General features: G+C 55.7%; 3 non-coding genes across 3 annotated transcripts in view; all 3 read left to right on the top strand.

Moving 5' to 3' along the window:
- Window positions 1–3,798: 3,798 nt before the first annotated feature.
- Window positions 3,799–5,707, top strand: LOC126197250 (small subunit ribosomal RNA). The gene has a single exon (XR_007539629.1). It is a non-coding gene; the product is annotated as a small subunit ribosomal RNA (ribosomal RNA).
- A 352-nt stretch (window positions 5,708–6,059) lies between these two features.
- Window positions 6,060–6,214, top strand: LOC126196510 (5.8S ribosomal RNA). The gene has a single exon (XR_007539004.1). It is a non-coding gene; the product is annotated as a 5.8S ribosomal RNA (ribosomal RNA).
- A 188-nt stretch (window positions 6,215–6,402) lies between these two features.
- LOC126197583 (large subunit ribosomal RNA) overlaps window positions 6,403–7,500 on the top strand; it is a 4,222-nt gene continuing 3,124 nt past the window's right edge. The window contains exon 1 of the ribosomal RNA XR_007539942.1: window positions 6,403–7,500. This exon is cut by the window's right edge and continues 3,124 nt beyond it. This is a non-coding gene — a ribosomal RNA (large subunit ribosomal RNA).

The following is a 7,500-nucleotide window of genomic DNA, read 5'->3' as shown; positions in this document are numbered from 1 at the left end:
CCTCACGTCACCTGCCCAAATTGCAACTCCAGCGGATGAACGGCGGACTTTTCTCGCAGTCGTAAGTTGCAATCCACCCCTATATCATCCGTTTCATGAAGCGTTTTATCCAAGATGCGAAATTCCCGCTGTCCCTACACATGCTCTAAGTCTGTGCGCGATTGCGTGCTCACAGTACGGATTCCGATGCTGAGCGATCAGCTAGGAAGCGCCCCTACCATATCGGTCCCCATGGGCGTTGCACTCGCAGTCGCAAAGACTCTGGCAATGGCTAAAAGCGCTCCGCAATATATCACGCAGACGGGTAATGACGGTCCGAGCGCTCAGTGTGAGGAGAGCATTACTGAGCCCTGACCCACAAGCAGGTTGTAGCGTATCCCACCCGCAGACATGTGACGTTGTCACACGACCAGTTGTCACTAATCGACTCATTGCTGATAATCATATGCCATACACCGGGGAAAGCTGCCGCAAGGGGTAGCTACGTAGTGCAGTCGCACCTCTACTACTGTACAGAGATAGAACACCACGAGACTGCAACCAGATTAAACTGATACATGGAGCTGATAACTAATAGATGCAGAGCCATCGGAATATAGATGACATACGACATACAACTGTCCCTATACATGCTGACAGTCTGTGCACACAATGTGAACTACACGTCACCCAGACACCCTATCACACACTACTCTCTGGCTGTAACAGACACAATATCTAAGCACCACCATGGAACAACATCCAGTGCATCCTCTCCGCCACATTACACCATTCACACTATGATAACAAAACCAGGAGGTCCACCCCAAAAACAGAATATCTCACACTTCCAACAACCATCATTACGCAGATAAGCCACAAACACCCACACATGTGCTACACAGGGGTGCAGCCAACACCACCACACTGGCGTGTATCACAGCATATAAGCAATGGCAGAAATGAAAGACACAGGTCTGCCACTCCCTTGCCACACCCACAGAACCGGCGCACCACCTCCCCTGAGCCAAAGGTGCATCCTGACGTGACACATCTCAGGGTGCCTCAGGCGTCCACTTACCATCATCACTATGAACGAACCTCGTCCCCTCCCCCCTCATACACCATCCCTTAACCTAACCTATGTTGCACCTTAACCTAACCTATGTTGCGCCTTAACCTAACCTATGTTGCGCCTTAACCTAACCTATGTTGCGCCTTAACCTAACCTATGTTGCGCCTTAACCTAACCTATGTTGCGCCTTAACCTAACCTATGTTGCGCCTTAACCTAACCTATGTTGCGCCTTAACCTAACCTATGTTGCGCCTTAACCTAACCTATGTTGCGCCTTAACCTAACCTATGTTGCGCCTTAACCTAACCTATGTTGCGCCTTAACCTAACCTATGTTGCGCCTTAACCTAACCTATGTTGCGCCTTAACCTAACCTATGTTGCGCCTTAACCTAACCTATGTTGCGCCTTAACCTAACCTATGTTGCGCCTTAACCTAACCTATGTTGCGCCTTAACCTAACCTATGTTGCGCCTTAACCTAGCCTATGTTGCGCCTTAACCTAACCTATGTTGCGCCTTAACCTAGCCTATGTTGCGCCTTAACCTAGCCTATGTTGCGCCTTAACCTAACCTATGTTGCGCCTTAACCTAGCCTATGTTGCGCCTTAACCTAACCTATGTTGCGCCTTAACCTAACCTATGTTGCGCCTTAACCTAACCTATGTTGCGCCTTAACCTAACCTATGTTGCGCCTTAACCTAACCTATGTTGCGCCTTAACCTAACCTATGTTGCGCCTTAACCTAACCTATGTTGCGCCTTAACCTAACCTACGTTGCGCCTTAACCTAACCTACGTTGCGCCTTAACCTAACCTACGTTGCGCCTTAACCTAACCTACGTTGCGCCTTAACCTAACCTACGTTGCGCCTTAACCTAACCTACGTTGCGCCTTAACCTAACCTACGTTGCGCCTTAACCTAACCTATGTTGCGCCTTAACCTAACCTATGTTGCGCCTTAACCTAACCTACGTTGGGCCCTAACCTAACCTACATTGGGCCCTAACCTAACCTACGTTGGGCCCTAACCTAACCTACGTTGGGCCCTAACCTAACCTACGTTGGGCCCTAACCTAACCTACGTTGGGCCCTAACCTAACCTACGTTGGGCCCTAACCTAACCTACGTTGGGCCCTAACCTAACCTACGTTGGGCCCTAACCTAACCTACGTTGGGCCCTAACCTAACCTACGTTGGGCCCTAACCTAACCTACGTTGGGCCCTAACCTAACCTACGTTGGGCCCTAACCTAACCTACGTTGGGCCCTAACCTAACCTACGTTGGGCCCTAACCTAACCTACGTTGGGCCCTAACCTAACCTACGTTGGGCCCTAACCTAACCCACGTTGCGCCCTAACCTGACCTGTAATTGTTATATGAATTGAAACATTCATGTAGCGTTGCCTAATCGCAACCCTCTCAACATAGGTCAGTGCTCGCACTCTCTGGTGTCCTGCGTATTGATTCATGTTACGGTGCGTACCCTCACAACATCTAGCGAGTGTTGCGTACGTTCCACATGGTCCCGCTATCCACTGTAATGTGTACTGCTGTAAGACGTATATCGCCCCCCTGTCGCCTCTAGTTCGTCAGGCGGGAGTTTGCGTGTTCAATGAGCTTCGCAGCTGTGCAATGGCATTCGCATACGTACGCGGGCCACCTTCCACGTGTTCTCTCGTGCATACGTCGCAGCATGTATGTGGGCTGATGTGGCGTGTCGTGACGCATATCATCCAGGCATGCAAGACCCACTGAATTTGCAAATGTAGATGGACGTCTACGTTTGCTGCCCAAGTTACGCAAATGAACCGGAAATCCGTTGTTGCGCGGTTGTTTACGCTGGAGGTGAATCATTGATTGCGAAAATCGGTACAGGTATTAACTGGTTGCTTCAGCGACACCCGTCATACCCACGAACGTGAGTGGGCATGTGGGTATGAAGCGATACGCGGCGGTGGCTGGGTGGGACCGTCCCCGGCCGGTGAGGGGGGAGCGCCCGGCGTGCTGGCCGCGCATTGCGTGGGCGCACGCGCTACAGCCGGCTGGTGGGGGCGCCCAGTGGCAGGCGCGCCGGCCGACGGACGCGGCAGGCGGCGCAGCTGCGCGCCGGAGCACCCAGCGCGCGGCGCCGTGCGGCCAAAGTGGGTCCTCGCGGGCCCGGTGCGAAGCGCGGTGGACATCTGCAGTGTGCTGGTCCGATTGAGGACTGTGTGCGTTGAGGATGCGCCGCCGCCCGGCACTCGGCGCCGCGACGCCGTCTGCTGCTCGGTCGCCCCCGCGGTTCTCGCAGGTGGTTTGTATCGCAGCTGTGCGGATGTGTTGGCGCGTGCGCTGTGCTGGGAGAGTTCGCTTTGGCACCCAAGTGGGGCTCTGCCCCTCTGTGGCGCTGGCGTTGGAGCTGCCCGGCCACTGTTTGTGGCCGCGTGTTGTCTCCCGCCGGCAACACCACGACAGCACGCTCCCGGGCCTCTGTCGGCAGCGGCAAGCTCAGTTGGGAGCACGGGTGGTCGCACTGAAAGCGTCTACTCGCCTATCTCCGGGCGATTGCGCCTCTCTCGAACCCGACCAAGTACTTAGGACGGCGCTGCGCGCCGCCGGGACCTGAGAGGGTTTCGAGGTGTATCGTGCAGGGGAGCCCAGCCTCCTCCTGTTTGCGGAATAATTGAGCGGACGCTTGCGTGTTCGCGCGGGCCTCCGGGACACACTCCCGGGCGGCCGGCTGCTCAGCTCTAGTTGACGCAGCTCCCTGGTTGATCCTGCCAGTAGTCATATGCTTGTCTCAAAGATTAAGCCATGCATGTCTCAGTACAAGCCGCATTAAGGTGAAACCGCGAATGGCTCATTAAATCAGTTATGGTTCCTTAGATCGTACCCACGTTACTTGGATAACTGTGGTAATTCTAGAGCTAATACATGCAAACAGAGTCCCGACCAGAGATGGAAGGGACGCTTTTATTAGATCAAAACCAATCGGTCGGCTCGTCCGGTCCGTTTGCCTTGGTGACTCTGAATAACTTTGGGCTGATCGCACGGTCCTCGTACCGGCGACGCATCTTTCAAATGTCTGCCTTATCAACTGTCGATGGTAGGTTCTGCGCCTACCATGGTTGTAACGGGTAACGGGGAATCAGGGTTCGATTCCGGAGAGGGAGCCTGAGAAACGGCTACCACATCCAAGGAAGGCAGCAGGCGCGCAAATTACCCACTCCCGGCACGGGGAGGTAGTGACGAAAAATAACGATACGGGACTCATCCGAGGCCCCGTAATCGGAATGAGTACACTTTAAATCCTTTAACGAGTATCTATTGGAGGGCAAGTCTGGTGCCAGCAGCCGCGGTAATTCCAGCTCCAATAGCGTATATTAAAGTTGTTGCGGTTAAAAAGCTCGTAGTTGGATTTGTGTCCCACGCTGTTGGTTCACCGCCCGTCGGTGTTTAACTGGCATGTATCGTGGGACGTCCTGCCGGTGGGGCGAGCCGAAGGCGTGCGGCCGCCTCGTGCGTGCTCGTGCGTCCCGAGGCGGACCCCGTTGAAATCCTACCAGGGTGCTCTTTATTGAGTGTCTCGGTGGGCCGGCACGTTTACTTTGAACAAATTAGAGTGCTTAAAGCAGGCAAGCCCGCCTGAATACTGTGTGCATGGAATAATGGAATAGGACCTCGGTTCTATTTTGTTGGTTTTCGGAACCCGAGGTAATGATTAATAGGGACAGGCGGGGGCATTCGTATTGCGACGTTAGAGGTGAAATTCTTGGATCGTCGCAAGACGAACAGAAGCGAAAGCATTTGCCAAGTATGTTTTCATTAATCAAGAACGAAAGTTAGAGGTTCGAAGGCGATCAGATACCGCCCTAGTTCTAACCATAAACGATGCCAGCCAGCGATCCGCCGCAGTTCCTCCGATGACTCGGCGGGCAGCCTCCGGGAAACCAAAGCTTTTGGGTTCCGGGGGAAGTATGGTTGCAAAGCTGAAACTTAAAGGAATTGACGGAAGGGCACCACCAGGAGTGGAGCCTGCGGCTTAATTTGACTCAACACGGGAAACCTCACCAGGCCCGGACACCGGAAGGATTGACAGATTGATAGCTCTTTCTTGATTCGGTGGGTGGTGGTGCATGGCCGTTCTTAGTTGGTGGAGCGATTTGTCTGGTTAATTCCGATAACGAACGAGACTCTAGCCTGCTAACTAGTCGCGTGACATCCTTCGTGCTGTCAGCGATTACTTTTCTTCTTAGAGGGACAGGCGGCTTCTAGCCGCACGAGATTGAGCAATAACAGGTCTGTGATGCCCTTAGATGTTCTGGGTCGCACGCGCGCTACACTGAAGGAATCAGCGTGTCTTCCTAGGCCGAAAGGTCGGGGTAACCCGCTGAACCTCCTTCGTGCTAGGGATTGGGGCTTGCAATTGTTCCCCATGAACGAGGAATTCCCAGTAAGCGCGAGTCATAAGCTCGCGTTGATTACGTCCCTGCCCTTTGTACACACCGCCCGTCGCTACTACCGATTGAATGATTTAGTGAGGTCTTCGGACTGGTACGCGGCATCGACTCTGTCGTTGCCGATGCTACCGGAAAGATGACCAAACTTGATCATTTAGAGGAAGTAAAAGTCGTAACAAGGTTTCCGTAGGTGAACCTGCGGAAGGATCATTACCGACTAGACTGCATGTCTTTCGATGTGCGTGTCGTGTCGTGCAACACGCTACCTGTACGGCTCGCAGTAGCCGTGCGCCGCGTGCGGGACCACGCGTGCTTCTCAAAACTAACGGAAAATGTTGTGTGGTACGAGCGCTGAAGCTCTGGAGCGGCTGGCCTGCGGCACCTGGCGCCTCGCGCCGGTTTTGAATGACGTTCGCCCGAGTGCCTGTCCGCTCTGCAGTGGAGCCGTACGACGCCCATCGGCCGTGAGGCCGTTGGACACAAAACACTGGAACAGGGGCCGTCGAACGCCTCAGTCCCGCCTATGCAACTGTTTTGAAAGAGACAGTGGGAACTGTAAAAAGATCACCCAGGACGGTGGATCACTCGGCTCGTGGGTCGATGAAGAACGCAGCAAATTGCGCGTCGACATGTGAACTGCAGGACACATGAACATCGACGTTTCGAACGCACATTGCGGTCCATGGATTCCGTTCCCGGGCCACGTCTGGCTGAGGGTCGGCTACGTAAACTGAAGCGCGCGGCGTTTGTCCCGCTTCGGAGACGTGGGTGTGTCGTGCCGGCCTGTGGGGCCGGCCACGTCCCCTGAAACGAGCGATGCGCGCCCGTCGCCTGGCGGTTCGCATACCGGTACTGTCTCGGTAGCGTGCACAGCCGGCTGGCGGTGTGGCGTGCGACACCTCGTACAACGACCTCAGAGCAGGCGAGACTACCCGCTGAATTTAAGCATATTACTAAGCGGAGGAAAAGAAACTAACAAGGATTCCCCCAGTAGCGGCGAGCGAACAGGGAAGAGTCCAGCACCGAACCCCGCAGGCTGCCGCCTGTCGTGGCATGTGGTGTTTGGGAGGGTCCACTACCCCGACGCCTCGCGCCGAGCCCAAGTCCAACTTGAATGAGGCCACGGCCCGTAGAGGGTGCCAGGCCCGTAGCGGCCGGTGCGAGCGTCGGCGGGACCTCTCCTTCGAGTCGGGTTGCTTGAGAGTGCAGCTCCAAGTGGGTGGTAAACTCCATCTGAGACTAAATATGACCACGAGACCGATAGCGAACAAGTACCGTGAGGGAAAGTTGAAAAGAACTTTGAAGAGAGAGTTCAATAGTACGTGAAACCGTTCTGGGGTAAACGTGAGAAGTCCGAAAGGTCGAACGGGTGAGATTCACGCCCATCCGGCCACTGGCCTCCGCCCTCGGCAGATGGGGCCGGCCGCCCGCGCGGAGCAATCCGCGGCGGGGTCGTGTCCGGTTGCCTTTCCACTCGCCGCGGGGTGGGGCCGTTCCGGTGTGCGGTGGGCCGCACTTCTCCCCTAGTAGGACGTCGCGACCCGCTGGGTGCCGGCCTACGGCCCGGGTGCGCAGCCTGTCCTTCCGCGGGCCTCGGTTCGCGTCTGTTGGGCAGAGCCCCGGTGTCCTGGCTGGCTGCTCGGCGGTATATCTGGAGGAGTCGATTCGCCCCTTTGGGCACTCGGGCTCCCGGCAAGCGCGCGCGGTTCTTCCCGGATGACGGACCTACCTGGCCCGGCCCCGGACCCGCGCCGCTGTTGGCTCGGGATGCTCTCGGGCGGAATAATCGCTCCCGTCAGCGGCGCTTCAGCTTTGGACAATTTCACGACCCGTCTTGAAACACGGACCAAGGAGTCTAACATGTGCGCGAGTCATTGGGCTGTACGAAACCTAAAGGCGTAATGAAAGTGAAGGTCTCGCCTTGCGCGGGCCGAGGGAGGATGGGGCTTCCCCGCCCTTCACGGGGCGGCGGCCTCCGCACTCCCGGGGCGTCTCGTCCTCATTGC

This window comes from Schistocerca nitens, chromosome 7 (assembly GCF_023898315.1).
Source record: "Schistocerca nitens isolate TAMUIC-IGC-003100 chromosome 7, iqSchNite1.1, whole genome shotgun sequence".
In the NCBI taxonomy this organism is placed as follows: domain Eukaryota; kingdom Metazoa; phylum Arthropoda; class Insecta; order Orthoptera; family Acrididae; genus Schistocerca; species Schistocerca nitens.
Note: the sequence above shows the minus strand (reverse complement) of the source record. Positions and strands in the feature narration are given on the sequence as shown.